The 16871-nt window shown below is 34.5% G+C and overlaps 1 long non-coding RNA gene across 1 annotated transcript; it reads right to left on the bottom strand.

Moving 5' to 3' along the window:
- Positions 1 to 4155: 4155 nt before the first annotated feature.
- LOC129928832 (uncharacterized) lies at positions 4156 to 8946 on the bottom strand. Its single transcript, XR_008780344.1, has 2 exons — positions 8691 to 8946; positions 4156 to 5913 (listed from the first exon to the last, which is right to left on the bottom strand). It is a non-coding gene; the product is annotated as an uncharacterized LOC129928832 (long non-coding RNA).
- Between the last annotated feature and the right edge of the window lie 7925 nt (positions 8947 to 16871).

Consider the following 16871-nt stretch of genomic DNA (forward strand, 5'->3'; position numbering starts at 1 on the left):
CATTAGCCAATTGCGATTGAACTTGGTCCGTGAACGAATAAAAAATTACGGTTGGGGTTCGATGCTTAGTGGAGAATCTTATTAGGGGGTTGCAGCACTAAAAAGGTTGAGAACCGCTGGCCTATCTCAAGAGTTGCCCTGGCTGTAAACGTCATTGTCTAGGGGGTTGGGTAACTGGAAAGCGACTCTAAGCCTTAGTTAGCTTCTTGACGACAGAAACATCTTAACTTGTAAAAGTGTAACATGAACATACAGGGCTAAATTTAACTATGTGGATGCCCCCGGGGTAGAAATTTTGTAGAGCCCGTATACTTTTTCAAAATCATAAATTAAAAAATCCACTTATTAATAATAAAACTCTATGCCATGTTTTGGAAGAAAGAAACAAAGTAGGCCTGCTTGTAAATTTATTCTACTTTATACTTTATAGACTCTTAAACAAAATTTTTATTGTATTTTTTTAGTTAAACAAAGAAGGTACATTTAATTTATCTTTGAGTTTGTGGAGGGTAAGGTCCTGGTTTGACGCACAGCCGTAGAGATTCGAAACTGCATTTCTAAGTTGTAAGCATGATACAAGCATACACTTCTTTCTTGTCAATGGTAAAATTTAAAGTTTTGTCGGAAAAAATGTTCGAAACAAAAAACAACAAACATAAAAGTGGCTGAAACGTCAAAATTTTGAGACTTAAAATCTTGTGGAGGCCCCTTTCTTGTGGATTCACTGGGGCAGTAGCTCCACCATGTCCTGTCCTAAATCCGGCCCTATGAACATAGGCTACTCTTTAAATAGACACATCTCAGAACTTTATAGTTAATGAAACACTTTATTAACTATTCTACGTATTAAGTAATACGTCCCGTACGCAGATAAACACAAAAGAAAATACAACGCTCACCAACAAAGACTATCTACGATAAGACTTTCCTACTAATAAGCTCTCGACTTACTCAAACCCAAACTATAGTCTAAACTAACCTCTGAAAGTATATGCACTCTCTCTCATTTGTGCCCCAGTCACCAACTCGCTCTCTCATCTGTCCTTACACACATTCACCTGGACCTCGTGCAACTATGAATTTAGCCCTACCATTATAATAACTAACACGGTTTGTTACACTGGTCTGTAAAAGATTAGTTACTTTATGTAAAACTGGGTGTGTATTATGTGTCTGTCAGATGGACTAGTAAGCAATCAATGAAATAATTACACGTAAGTAACATATCCGGTGGGGCTATGGTTGAGTAGTTAAGTGCTTGACTTCAAAACCTGGGGTCCTGGGTTCGAGTCTTGGTGAAGACTGGGATTTTTTAATTTCGGGATTTTTAAGCGGTCGGTCGTTGTGCTCTATAGCTGTTGGCGAACTATAATAATTTTCTCTGAGTGCTGTGCAAACTGCGTTGGTAGCCTAATAATTTAAAGTCGTAGAATAAGCCAATCATAACTGTAATTAATCAACTTTTTACTTGACAGCCAATTAAATTAGTCCACCGATATCTCATCAGTCGAATCTACACCTGTTTATTATTTAAATTTGTTTTGAGGTCAATTAACAAACCTATTAAAGCACATCTTGTTTATTCTTTATTATGATATTGTGTTCAGATATGAGGTGATGAAGACAATACAATATTTTATTTTACAAAAACATTTTCTTTTAGTTTACAATCTACTTCACATTATCTTCCTTACTAACTCTAATATTTTCACATGCATTTAAAGCTTAAATATATATAGATTACAGACATAACTTCAAAAGAGAAGATAAATACGTCCTACGCATTTCATGTTTAAATCTAGTCAGTGGCGTCACTATGGGGAGAGGCGTGGGGTGCAAAGCCGCACCGGGTGGCACCCATCAGGGGGTGACACCCAAGTCGAGAAAATGCACTTTCCCAAAAAAACAACTTTTAAAAATACAAATTTCTACCTCGAATGTTTCTCACATTTTAGAATCAGCATGTACTAAACTTTCTGAATTCAGTTTGATTTGACTAGTAATTTTCCTATTATGAGAAAAATATTACGTTGTACACGCCACGGGGAAGAGATTATGAAGCTCAGAAATGTAGAAAAACGTTTGGCACCCGGGGATCCCCCCAGACAACTCTGAGTGAGATTAAGGCGTTCCCCCTTAACAAATTATCTGATCAGTTCAGTGGCGAAAGTAACATTTTATTAATGCAAAATGTTGAGAAACACATTGACATAAGCGCTCGCGCGCTATTCGACACATAGGGCTGCAAGCTTTCTCCACAGCTACTTTCTGTAACGGACTTAGGTTAGTTCTTTGAGAGCTAATTTATGCCCAAACTGTAGTTCTCTACAAGCGTACAATTATTATAAAGTACACTCAACGGAGTAGAAAATTAGTATTTATTTACTGCAAACAATATAATATATAATATAATATATTACATAAGGGTATCATGACACATCATAGCATTACCCCAAATATTCAGTACGCACACATAGCAAGAATAATAATATAATATCTCCTTACTCTAGGCATAATAACCGAAAAACAATCACCAACACCCTACTCAGACAAGGTCAGCTTTCTGACTAGACGGACCACAGGAAACCTTATTGTCCCCTCCCCCCCCCCCCCTTGAAAAACCCCGTGCTAAAAACAATCTACAACTCAACTAATAAAATAAACAAACACACACACACAATTTCACTTTTTACACACCCCTCTCTTGACAATATACAATTGGGGCATTTAAATAGCCCCTCAAAGAACTAACCTAAGTCCGTTACACTTTCCTCTTGAATCGGTGTGACACCATGATTAAACGTTGACGGCATGTTTTTGCGCTCCTCTTTTCGGCTTTCGTGTTAAGGATGACTTAAGTAAACATGTTTCGTCTTGTCTAATTGTCACAGTCTTAGTTGACATTGCATGATCTAAAGTTCACGTCATGTTAAGAGTTTAAAAGACGCGTGGAATTCCTGATGTAGAAAACAGGAAGTAGAATGAATAAAGTTGACTTTGAGTTCAGTCAAGTCAAGTCAAGTCAGTAAGGTTTTGCTCCCGGTCCAGGAAGGTTGGACGTTGCTTCCTGGACTGGTGTATATATATGTATATAGGATGAAAGTCGATGGACTAATGATTGTTGATTAATAATATTTGAGAGTTGATTTCATTATGTGCTTATTGAATATTAAGGTATTATTCGTATTTCAATGGATATCTATAGTTGAAGCTCCAGTGTCACTAGTAGTAATTGTTCTTATTGTTACCCGCTGAGATGCGGACGTGATTGATACATTTGATACCGCTGCTATGCGGATAGGATTGTTTATTATTTCTTGACTTGTAGCACTAACAAGGAGTGCAGTGCATTATTATTGTAGTAAAATAAACTTCATGTTTGTCTGCTGAAACGAGCTTCAGTTAGTTTATAATATTCGTCTTGTCACGTGTCTAGAGTACTTCAGGAAGCAAGAACTCAGCATTACACATTGACACTAATGATATGGAAAATATTTCTCTATTGGTAGCATTATCTCGGTATGTTATTCAAATGATCCTTCTCAGCCGTCACTGCTCAGTCTTTTTTCAAGGTGGCGTTGGGACAATGATTGTTTTGAGTAGGTGGATTTCATCTAAAAGCTAATTGATTTGTTTGTTCAAATTGGCCGTGCTTTTTGAAAGATGGCTCCTGCTTTCCAATCCGTGATAACACTGCCTAAATTCGGGTGTAACAAATCAATAATTTAGCTTACAGCTTGGTGGACTTAGAGGTATCATAAATATTCTGAATCTCAAAGCCCTTGTCTTTACCAGGTTCAGAAGTCATGGGTTGTAACCTTCAGCCATTAAATCACCTAATTAAAGATGTAGTGAAAGAAGTGTATACTAAAAAAAAATGTATATGGGTTAAATACATTTTGTCGCATCATAACCTCAAAATGAATTTTTAAAATTTTTATTTTTTTTCGACCACATTTTTCACCTGCGGTCACATCATTATTTTTCTTTTTTTTATGAAAATTAAACATATTGAAAATTTTTGCAGCCTATTACCTATGATATACTATCAATAAACTACATGTGAAAAATTATTAGTCTAAATTATACAGAACTAAAGATTTTGAGATTCTTGTGGACAACATGCACCTAAAAATACATTTTGAGAAAAACGCATTTAAAGTTTTTAAAATGATATAAAATATTTATTGCAACCATAAAAATGAAAAAAAAAAAGGGAATATTTACATAATATAACATAATAGATAATAAAAAAACTATTCATTAAAATGGCCTGATTGATAGGTTGGACCTTCTAGAACCTCTGCCCGGTGCTCATGCTCAATTCTTCGTTTTTTCAATTTTTTTCTCCTGGACACTAATGTGATTGATCTTTTTCTAACAACAAGCTGTAGTTTGACATTTTGCTTTTTCTCACTAGAAGAAATGTTCTTTAGTGTCCAGGGAACGCCTAATATGTCAAAAACTGATTTAATGCCATTATTGAAGGCTAAAACAGCAAGGTATGTCGCCATCCTTAGTTTTTAATGTTGCGAATTCTGTTTTGGGGCAATTTGCCAAATTAGGGAATGAAAAGATTCATTGGCGTTTTGTGTTCCCATTCTTGAACATGTTTTTAACAGATTTGTGTCTGTTATAGGAAATAACAGTTTTCCTATTTCTGATGTGATGGTCTGATTATGTTTTTTGTATGGCTGTTTTAGTGCCTCTGATCTCTTAAAGTGTGACACCAAGATGTAGTGCCATCAGGACACAACCTGTGGTTATGATCTAGGTCTGAGCTCATCATATGAAAAAATGAGCCCATAACAGCCAGCTTCATTTTTTTGAATGTCAGGAGCATTTTGGCGCAGAACTTTAAAATATTTGTAATTTTTTCAAGTTTTGGCTTTGTAAGCCTATAATTTAGTTCTTTTTTGTTAGACATTTTTAAATTGTTCAAAGCATTAAACATTCTTTTTGAGATGTGGTTAATGCAGTCCTCTTTTAAGATTTCTACATCATATCCTGAGTTGGTAATGGCAGATGAATGTGATTTACTATCGCCATCACACAGCATCATGCCATAAACAAGTTTTCTGATGCCACAGAGTGAGAACAAATTTTGGATGCTGCTGCGGCCTCCATTGCATTTGCTGAGCCACTGAAGTTTTTTTGACACATATGCTTAGAGGCATCAAAATTTAGTTTGAGTTTGAATCACAAACACAGCAATAATTTGATAGGACTTCGGTGTCGATGACGAGTCCAGTATCAAAATCAATAACTGTGCCAATTCCTGAATGAGATGAGTGGCCCCTTTTATGCCAAGTCCCATCAAAAGAAACTGTAATAACAGGACAGCCTGTTGAACTTATTCTATCATCTGAAGTCAGAGGTTGTGAAATGTTTCTTCCATGCACAACAGCAGATGCCCTAATCATACATTCTTCACCAGCTTCAATTATAGCAGTGTTGACTATGTTAGCTAGATTGTTATAAGTATTTCTGTGCATGCAGGGCATACTCATAAGTCCACAAAACCTATCAAATTTAGAATGCGAGATTCCAGATTCTTTTAATGCAGCGACAGCGCGGACATTAATATCCAGATGAACATTATTACTTTTTTTTTAGGTCCAGTCAGGCCACAAATATGTTTCACAATTTAGGCATTTGATTTTAATCAAATGAGCCATGCCTTTTGATTGTGTGATGCACATGGTTAATTTTTTGTCGAAGCAATGTGGACAGCACAACAAGGAGACCATTGTGGTCAATTCCATTGAATTCATCATGACGTATATGAAATCTTCAGGCAGCCTCTTATTGGTGTTATCAGCGTTAGTAATTGCAGTTAGAATTATTTTTCGTTCAGCTGCACTTGCAGGCTGCATTGTTGCTGCTTCAGATCCAGCTGTATCCAAAACAGAGCTGCAAACAAATAAAAAAAAAATAGAGGTTCTTTAAAAAAAAATTCAATAGTATGAAAGTACACGTCACATCTATTTATGTACAACATGAAGATTATTTTAAATTTTATAATGCATTTTAGGAATCATATATTGTATTAATCATCAAAAGTAAAAAATGTAAAGAGACATGTTACATGTAGATCTATATAACATGGTTCATACAACTTTTGTGAAAATGAATTCCAGACATTTTCCAGACATTTATCTTATGTTTTCCAGACTTACTAACAGTAAAAAGGATGGCTACCTGAGCATGCCATATGTGCTCTGGACTGCTGTATTCGTGATCTTGGGTTCAAACCCTGCAAATAACTAACCCCTGTCGTACTGTGGGAGGTTTGGACTAGGGTGTAATAATAATTTTCAATTATTAAGGAACATACGATACAAGGGGGAAAAAAAGTCACTAATCTTGTAGCACTTAGACTTGGGAAATTTAATAGGCCCTATATAGTTTAATAGGCCTAACTTAGTTGTAAAATCTTATTCTTAATCTCATAACTAGTCCAATAGTTTTATAATTTTTATATAGATATTTAGTGGCTTAAACATTAGACACTAGTTAAAAAGTAAAGACTTATTTAGACTAGCCTAGGTTAGAGGGCCTACCTCTAGTAGGCCTATAATTCTATTGGAGGAGATAATTTTAAATAAAGATCTAGAGATAGAGATTAACTGTATTGAACTTGAAATTTAATTTGTAGTAGTGGCTTACTTATGTCTAATTCACAATAGGCCTATGTGAATACTGACTTGTTTTTTTTAACGGGGTAAAAATTGATAATATTGATATCTAGATCTAAATCTATTCATAACCATACTAGATTATAATTATAGATCTATATGCTAAGTATGCTAGATCTAAATCTAGACTTAGATCAAGACTAAATCTAGTAGTAGATCTAGTATTCTAAGTCTTTTTAGTTTTTGAGTTTAGACTCAAGATCTATATTCTACATTGAATAGATTTGGGGAAAAAAAAAGGGGGGGGGGGTAATCGTGCATAGATCGAGACTAAATCTAGTTGCAGACCTAGTAATCTAAGTCATTCTTGTGCTCTAGTCTTTTAGTTTAGACTAAGATCTAGATCTATATTCTATGTTGACTAGATATAATATAACTTGTTTTCTTTATTTAACAGGGGAAAGGGGGCATAGATCGAGACTAAATTAGGTGCTAAATCTAGTAGTAGACCTAGATCTAGTAATCTAATTCACGCATAGATGAAGACTAAATCTAATTCTAGACCTAGTAATGGAAGTCATTCTAAAGGCCTAGTCTTTTAGTTTAGACTCAAGTGCGCATAGACAGCTGCCAAATAATTAACCTAAAAAACTAGGGGGCCTTCGATGGGAAGTTTTACCGATCTTATAGGCATATTCTATGTTGACTAGATATATTATAATATAATTTGTTTTCTTTATTTAATGGGGGGGGGGGGGGGGTAATCACACATAGATCGAGGCTAACATTAGAAAACCTTGATCTATTAAGAAGTGGTGCATAGATCAAGACTAAATCTAGTAATCTAGTCTAGTAGAATTTAGTAGATCTAGTAGACCTAGAACAGATATAGATCTAGTAATAAAAGTCGCGCATAGTCATAGATCGAGACTAAATCTAGTAGTAGACCTAGATCTAGTAAGTCATTCCCTGTTGACAAATATTTTTGGTTTAGACTCAAGATCTAGATCTAGACTCTCTCTCTATATATATTCTATATTGACGTCATTGACGAGATATATTTGTTTTCTTTATTTAAAAAAAAGGGGGGGGGGGGGAGTTTCGCCCATGCATAAATAAATCTAGGCCAAAAACTTCCCGACCTTTGGTAGCCTAACTGAAATTTGATCGACCATCTAGATAATATAGAATAACATCTTCTAATCATCATCTTTTTTGAAGTAACGTCTGTATTATATAAGATAAGATAACAGCAGTCATAATAAACTAGTTACTAGTCTAGGACTAGATCTATTACTAAATCTGATACTACAGTACACCGTCTAGAAATTGGCTGGCATTTCACCGACATGCCGTGGATTGCGCGTGCTTTCACAATAGAAAGATCTAGTAGGCCTATTAATGGAAGCCTCTATGCCCAACTAGATCTAGCAGCCTAGCATTTTACCGGTTACGGCGCCTGAGGGCTGAATGACATCGGATTAATTTTTTTTTCAAATTCCAGACTTTTTCCAGACATTTAACAAAATTGCCTCAAAAAGTAGCAATTTTCCAGACTTTTTTAAGACTGAAATCTGAATCTTGAAATTCCAGACTTTTTCCAGACCGCGTACGAACCTTGATATATATGTATTAGATCTTAAAAAAAAAAAGACCAAGTTGAAGTCCTACAACTACATGATAATCTAGATTTAGAATCTAGATCTATATAGATGTCTAGATCTAGTCAATCTAGAATATCTAGTGAAATCTAGTCATTCTAGTTCTAATGTGATCTATGTCCCTAATCCTATACTAGTATACTAGATCTAAAAAAGGATAGATCTCTATGTTTGCAATCACTTTCATGATATTTATTTAATGTCTAGATTTATATATAGATCTAGATGTGATTCATTGATAATATTGATATGATAAACACGTTGCGTTTGTCGAATTCAAAGATTGATGAAGCAAAGGTTTCATTATCTCATTATTTTATTTTTATGATTTTAATTTTATGTGTAAGCACACGCTGGTCTAGTAAATAAAAAACTTTAGATCTAGACTTACCTTTGTAATTATGCATTTGTCTTTGAAGCATGTCTTCCTCTGGGCTTACAGTAACGTTTTTTTCTTTCCAAACATATAGATCTAGATCTAACCTTTTGTTGGCATTTCTGAGTTTGAATAATGAATCGAGTGTTGATGTGAAGGAAGCTTTGTTTACAGAAGAAGGACCGGTTCACGTCATGTGCGCATGCGTGCAAATTTTGTTGTCATAGTTACCAATGTAGCTTTGATAGTGCGCATGCGTAAATATGGCTTAGTGCGTGTGTATATGAGGATATAGGAAAAAAAAAGAGGTAGTGACGTATTTTGAAAGTTTATATTTATAGAATGAGAAACCATGCTCATAATCGGAACTAGAAAAGTAGACCTTTGTATCGATACCATCTGTTAGGGATAAGAGCGTACATTAGCTTATCAACTTTAGCTTACAAAATGTTGATTTTTAATCAAAACATCAAAATTTTGCTTATACATCTACTTTTAAAATACAAAATTGATGTATAAAGCGCAGTTTTTTTAGTATTCTGATAGGGAATTCGTTTTCTAGACATTTTAAACTATTAAAATCAATTAATTTTAAAATATCGATATTTTTGACCTAGATCGATGTTTTCTCACTGTGCATCCCCCTTAAATACTCAGAAGTCCGATTTTAAAGATCCATCCCAAAAAAAAAGCACAAGCCGATTTCAAATAGCCACTACAAATAACAAACAGGTCGATTCAAAACAGAAACTACGAATAATGTTCATATAGAGTCCAAGCAGCGGCTATGAAAAATGCACAAGTCTATTCAATCAGCCACCAGCAAATAAAGAGTAGAAGTTGATTCTAAGTAACCACAAAAAAAAAAAAAAAAACCAACATAGGTCCGATTCAAAACAGTCATTACAAAAAAGTCGATTCCGAAAAAGCAATCACAAAAAAAAAAATGGATTACAAACAACAATTAATTTAAGAAATTTCTTGATTCGAAGACAAGCCTTATTAAGTCCTTAATTAAGATCATTCGGGAAATACCAAAAATAAAATACAAAAGCTTTAAAGCAAGCCTGCAGATTATCACTATAGGTTGTTCCAAGATTTCGAATCTGTCAACAACTGTTCTTACTAAGCATCTAGGAGGTAAAAAGAACCTGTGCAAGAAATTTCTTTTTAATAGGTGCGACAATGTAAGAGATTTCTTGGTTTTCGAAGACAAGCTTTATAATTTCCTTATTAAGTTGATTGGGAAATATCAAAAATAAAATACATAGCTTTCATAGCAAGCCTACGGTTTTTCGCAAATGGTGGTCCCAACGTTTTGATTCTATCGAAACCCGTTCTTAGTAAGCATCTAGGAGTTAAAAGAAACCTGTGTACGAAATTTCACTTAAATAGAAGCGACAGTTTAAGAGATATCTTGATTTTCGGAGACAAGAATTATAGGCCTAATTTCCTTATTAAGTTGATTTGGGAAATACCAATAATAAAATAGAAAGCTTTGATAGCAAGCCTGTGGTTTTTCGCAAATTGTGGTCCCAACGTTTTTATTCTATCGAAACCCGTTCTTAGTAAGCATCTGGGAGGTAAAAGAAACCTGTGTACTAAATCTCACTTGAATAGAAGCGACAGTTTAAGAGATATCTTGATTTTCGGAGACAAGCCTTATAATTTCCTTATTAAGTTGTTTTGGAAATACCAATAATAAAATAGAAAGCTTTGATAGCAAGCCTGTGGTTTTTCGCAAATTGTGGTCCCAACGTTTTTATTCTATCGAAACCCGTTCTTAGTAAGCATCTAGGAGGTAAAAGAAACCTGTGTACGAAATTTCACGTAAATAGAAGCGACAGTTTAAGAGATATCTTGATTTTCGAAGACAAGTGTAATAATCTCCTAATATTTATTTATAGTTGATTTGGGAAATACCAATAATAAAATACAAAGCTTTGATAGCAAGCCTGTGGTTTTTCGCAAATTGTGGTCCCAACGTTTTGATTCTATCAAAACCCGTTCTTAGTAAGCATCTAGGAGGTAAAAGGAACCTGTGTACTAAATCTCACTTGAATAGTAGCGACAGTTTAAGAGATATCTTGATTTTCAGAGACAAGCCTTATAATTTCCTTATTAAGTTTATTTGGAAATACCAATAATAAAATACAAAGCTTTGATAGCAAGCCTGTGGTTTTTCGCAAATTGTGGTCCCAACGTTTTTATTCTATCGAAACCCGTTCTTAGTAAGCATCTAGGAGGTAAAAGGAACCTGTGTACTAAATCTCACTTGAATAGAAGCGACAGTTTAAGAGATATCTTGATTTTCAGAGACAAGCCTTATAATTTCCTTATTAAGTTGATTTTGGGAAATACCAATAATAAAATACAAAGCTTTGATAGCAAGCCTGTGGTTTTTCGCAAATTGTGGTCCCAACGTTTTTATTCTATCGAAACCCGTTCTTAGTAAGCATCTAGGAGGTAAAAGGAACCTGTGTACTAAATTTCACTTGAATAGAAGCGACAGTTTAAGAGATATCTTGATTTTTGGAGACAAGCCTTATAATTTCCTTATTAAGTTGTTTTGGAAATACCAATAATAAAATACAAAGCTTTGATAGCAAGCCTGTGGTTTTTCGCAAATTGTGGTCCCAACGTTTTGATTCTATCGAAACCCGTTCTTAGTAAGCATCTAGGAGGTAAAAGAAACCTGTGTACGAAATTTCACGTAAATAGAAGCGACAGTTTAAGAGATATCTTGATTTTCGAAGACAAGTCTAATAATCTCCTAATATTTATTTATAGTTGATTTGGGAAATACCAATAATAAAATACAAAGCTTTGATAGCAAGCCTGTGGTTTTTCGCAAATTGTGGTCCCAACGTTTTGATTCTATCGAAACCCGTTCTTAGTAAGCATCTAGGATGTAAAAGGAACCTGTGTACTAAATTTCACTTGAATAGAAGCGACAGTTTAAGAGATATCTTGATTTTCGGAGACAAGCCTTATAATTTCCTTATTAAGTTGTTTTGGAAATACCAATAATAAAATACAAAGCTTTGATAGCAAGCCTGTGGTTTTTCGCAAATTGTGGTCCCAACGTTTTGATTCTATCGAAACCCGTTCTTAGTAAGCATCTAGGAGGTAAAAGGAACCTGTGTACTAAATCTCACTTGAATAGTAGCGACAGTTTAAGAGATATCTTGATTTTCAGAGACAAGCCTTATAATTTCCTTATTAAGTTGATTTGGGAAATACCAATAATAAAATACTAAGCTTTGATAGCAAGCCTGTGGTTTTTCGCAAATTGTGGTCCCAACGTTTTTATTCTATCGAAACCCGTTCTTAGTAAGCATCTAGGAGGTAAAAGGAACCTGTGTACTAAATTTCACTTGAATAGAAGCGACAGTTTAAGAGATATCTTGATTTTCGGAGACAAGCCTTATAATTTCCTTATTAAGTTGTTTTGGAAATACCAATAATAAAATACAAAGCTTTGATAGCAAGCCTGTGGTTTTTCGCAAATTGTGGTCCCAACGTTTTGATTCTATCGAAACCCGTTCTTAGTAAGCATCTAGGAGGTAAAAGGAACCTGTGTACTAAATCTCACTTGAATAGAAGCGACAGTTTAAGAGATATCTTGATTTTCAGAGACAAGCCTTATAATTTCCTTATTAAGTTGATTTTGGGAAATACCAATAATAAAATACAAAGCTTTGATAGCAAGCCTGTGGTTTTTCGCAAATTGTGGTCCCAACGTTTTTATTCTATCGAAACCCGTTCTTAGTAAGCATCTAGGAGGTAAAAGGAACCTGTGTACTAAATTTCACTTGAATAGAAGCGACAGTTTAAGAGATATCTTGATTTTCGGAGACAAGCCTTATAATTTCCTTATTAAGTTGTTTTGGAAATACCAATAATAAAATAGAAAGCTTTGATAGCAAGCCTGTGGTTTTTCGCAAATTGTGGTCCCAACGTTTTTATTCTATCGAAACCCGTTCTTAGTAAGCATCTAGGAGGTAAAAGAAACCTGTGTACGAAATTTCACGTAAATAGAAGCGACAGTTTAAGAGATATCTTGATTTTCGAAGACAAGTCTAATAATCTCCTAATATTTATTTATAGTTGATTTGGGAAATACCAATAATAAAATACAAAGCTTTGATAGCAAGCCTGTGGTTTTTCGCAAATTGTGGTCCCAACGTTTTGATTCTATCGAAACCCGTTCTTAGTAAGCATCTAGGAGGTAAAAGGAACCTGTGTACTAAATCTCACTTGAATAGTAGCGACAGTTTAAGAGATATCTTGATTTTCAGAGACAAGCCTTATAATTTCCTTATTAAGTTGTTTTGGAAATACCAATAATAAAATACAAAGCTTTGATAGCAAGCCTGTGGTTTTTCGCAAATTGTGGTCCCAACGTATTTATTCTATCGAAACCCGTTCTTAATAAGCATCTAGGAGGTATAAAGGAACCTGTGTACTAGATTTCACTTGAATAGAAGGGACAGTTTAAGAGATATCTTGATTTTCGGAGACAAGCTTTATAATTTCCTTATTAAGTTGATTTGGGAAATACCAATAATAAAATACAAAGCTTTGATAGCAAGCCTGTGGTTTTTCGCAAATTATGGTCCCAACGTTTTGATTCTATCGAAACCCGTTCTTAGTAAGCATCTAGGAGATAAAAGGAACCTGTGTACTAGATTTCACTTGAATAGAAGGGACAGTTTAAGAGATATCTTGATTTTAGGAGACAAGCCTTATAATTTCCTTATTAAGTTGATTTGGGAAATACCAATAATAAAATAGAAAGCTTTGATAGCAAGCCTACGGTTTTTCGCAAATTGTGGTCCCAACGTATTTATTCTATCGAAACCCGTTCTTAGTAAGCATCTAGGAGGTATAAAGGAACCTGTGTATTAGATTTCACTTGAATAGAAGGGACAGTTTAAGAGATATCTTGATTTTCGGAGACAAGCCTTATAATTTCCTTATTAAGTTGTTTTGGAAATACCAATAATAAAATACAAAGCTTTGATAGAAAGCCTGTGGTTTTTCGCAAATTGTGGTCCCAACGTTTTTATTCTATCGAAACCCGTTCTTAATAAGCATCTAGGAGGTAAAAAGGAACTTGTGTACTAGATTTCACTTGAATAGAAGCTACAGTTTAAGAGATATCTTGATTTTCGGAGACAAGTCTTATAATCTCCTAATATTTATTTATAGACCTAGTTATTCTAGTATCGTATTATTTCCGACATTTGGATATTTCCGGTATTTGGTTTCCACCCTTATCAATATAAACAACCATATTGGTTTACGTTCGATTGACGACTGCTGATAAAGTTTTCTGTACACTAAGTGTTGACTTATTATTCAACTTCTAAATCTAGACTATATGTAGGCAAAAAACTTAAAGAGAAATAGACCTTGTAGATTTGTAATTCTAGATCTAGAACTTATAAGACCAAGACTTAGCCGTCACTGGCAGGCTTGGCTGAGAGAGGCCTTATTTCGGGCTATTAATGATCAACTAAACAAATTATCCTTAGTCCTTGCCATAACTGATGCCTCTCACTCAAAACTTAGAAATAATTAGAAAAGTAAAGCCTATCAAAGCTTGCAATACACATGTGATCTAATTCTAGATCTATAGATTTATCTAGATTATCAACAGTTCGCCTTCAGTGGATCTGATTTCACTACTACATCTAGATTATAAGTATAACTACTACAAGATGTAGTACAAGATTTGATCTAGATCTATAGGAAAGGCCCATCAGCGAAATGGCATACAAAGCGAACACCTCCCGGTATTTTTTATCCATTCTTATTTATTTCAAAAGTAACTACAGAACTAATAAAATGGTGTTACAAAGACATTTTTCTACATTTCCCACATATTCACTTTTGTTTTCCCTCATAAAATAAAGCATAGCTAAAGGTCAAAGTTGACATGTATGGAAATTTAATTCTCAAAACATTTCCGGATAAACGAGAATAGTCCGAACTTAAGGCAATTTGCATATTATGCTTCTAAATTGACGAGGAAATAGTTAGCTAGAATAGCTAAGGCTATTCATTCCGTTGAAAAAAAAATATTATGGGGTGTTCGCTCAAAATGACCTTTTTAACTGAAAACCTATTCAGCGAAACCCCTATTATAAGCTTAAAAAGCCATTAATAATAATTTAGTTACTGATTTAATCAGTTTTTCTTTTTGTCTTATCTATTGTTATTGTTTGTAAACTGAAATATTAAAATAATAGGCCTATTTTTAACCTTAACCCAGCGTCTTCGATTTCGAAGATTAAGGATGAGTGCATCACTACGTGTTTCACATGACTACGCCCAGTTGCGACCAGCATATTTTCCTGCATTTTCTTTCCGTCTAAAATGTTTGACTCGCAGCTCTCCAACAGTCTCTCAGAGGTCATATGCTGGCAGCTACTTTCCTCTATGCCAGTGAGGGTGAAATGACGCTTCAGTTGATCTTAACAGCGCTTATCCGGGGGGGGGGGGGGGGACCTCTGTTTTGCCCTCCTCCTTTTTTTTTAACTGTCTGGTTAACCTCTTGTTACTAATTAATGAGATTAATATGTGTATAAATGTTTAAAAGAAGTGCAGAATTCAACGCGAACTATATATTTAGTAATAAATATAAGAGTTACCATATAATATACATTTATAAAATTACAAGATCACTCCTGAGCCTTTCGTCTCCATGCCCGAAACCCAAGCTGTTGTAGATCTGTCTCCATACATCATCAATCCATCGCATTCGGGATCTGCCTTTGGGTCAATCAGCGTGTGTGTGTGGGGGGGATTGAGTTGATGGTGATTAAGTGCACTTAACATAAGTTCTTAAAAAAAATAGTTGCAGTAACGAGAGTTTATGAAATGGAGAGTAGTACGACGTGGAGTAGCCTGTAGGAAGGTGGCGTGATAGAATTTTGTAGTTTCTTTATTTCTTTTAAGAAAAAAAATTGATCGCAAGTTTCGTAGGCTATATAGACATCAGTTCCAAGCAGAGAAAGGAGATGTGGAGCATGAGAAAGTGAAAACAAATTTAGGCTTTATGCGACAAGGAGGACAATAGTTATAATGCTTCATGGAAGAAGTTAGATGATAGAACTAACTGAAGCATAATTTCCTATATTTTAACATGCTATTTTTAACAGCCTTCGCTCATTATGACTCCCGCGGGAATTGCGTTCGCTGATTAGGTTCGACCCCTACTGCAAGTTGACTTGAATTATAAATTTAATAGCTGATATGGAAAAAAGAGTCAAATTTAATTTTATCACCCAATAGCTGAGGAGTCCGCAGATGTTTTCATTTTTTTAATAAGTTAAACTATTGCAGAGTTATAAATTCTAAACTAAAAACTGGCACAAAAACATTCATCACATTTTATATTTTTCAGATGAAGATGCATAGCAGGCTTCATTATATTGCTTTTGGAACAGAGCCACATACAGATTAATAAAACCAGCTCTTTTGAGTAACAGGAAGGACTTGAAAACTACATATTAAAAAAACAAGCAGCAAAGAAGAAAATTTAAGGCAAGTTGTTTTTCTAAATATTTTGATTTATTATTTAAAATTAACTTCATTGTTTCTTTTGTTGTATGCATAATACAGAACAGGCAAATTATGAAAATAATCTTGACTAAAATCTTTCAATCTAGATTAGATTTAGATTTAACTTTTTAGAACTGATTTCCACAGGGGATGGGAATGAGCAGGGTTTAAACCCGGAACCATCGGTAAGTCTGAACAGTCCATCACACAAAATGCATGACCAGGCAGACATCTTGATTTGAATTACTAACTAAGATAGGCCTACTTTATAAAAAAAACAACTAGTTCTTGGCGTCCATTATTATTCAAACAGTTACATAGTTACAAGAATTGATCTTGAAATAAAATGTTTTTTTTTTAATAAACAAGTTAATTTAAAGACCTTACGATCTATAAGGCAGATGATGTAAAGGCCACCTGTTTCTGTGGACCACGGTTAACAAGGATGTCTTGGCCAGCACAATGAACAACCACCTTACTTTTCCCCAACTAATGTCAAATACCAATTAAACCTGGTTGGACTCAGAGGTATCCCAAAATTCAAAATACCAGTCTTTAACGAGATTCGAACCTGGTACTGCAGGTTTCACTAAGGGCCTCTTTTGAATGAATAGATCTACAATT

The sequence above is a fragment of the Biomphalaria glabrata genome, chromosome 10, assembly GCF_947242115.1.
Source record: "Biomphalaria glabrata chromosome 10, xgBioGlab47.1, whole genome shotgun sequence".
Classification (NCBI taxonomy): domain Eukaryota; kingdom Metazoa; phylum Mollusca; class Gastropoda; family Planorbidae; genus Biomphalaria; species Biomphalaria glabrata.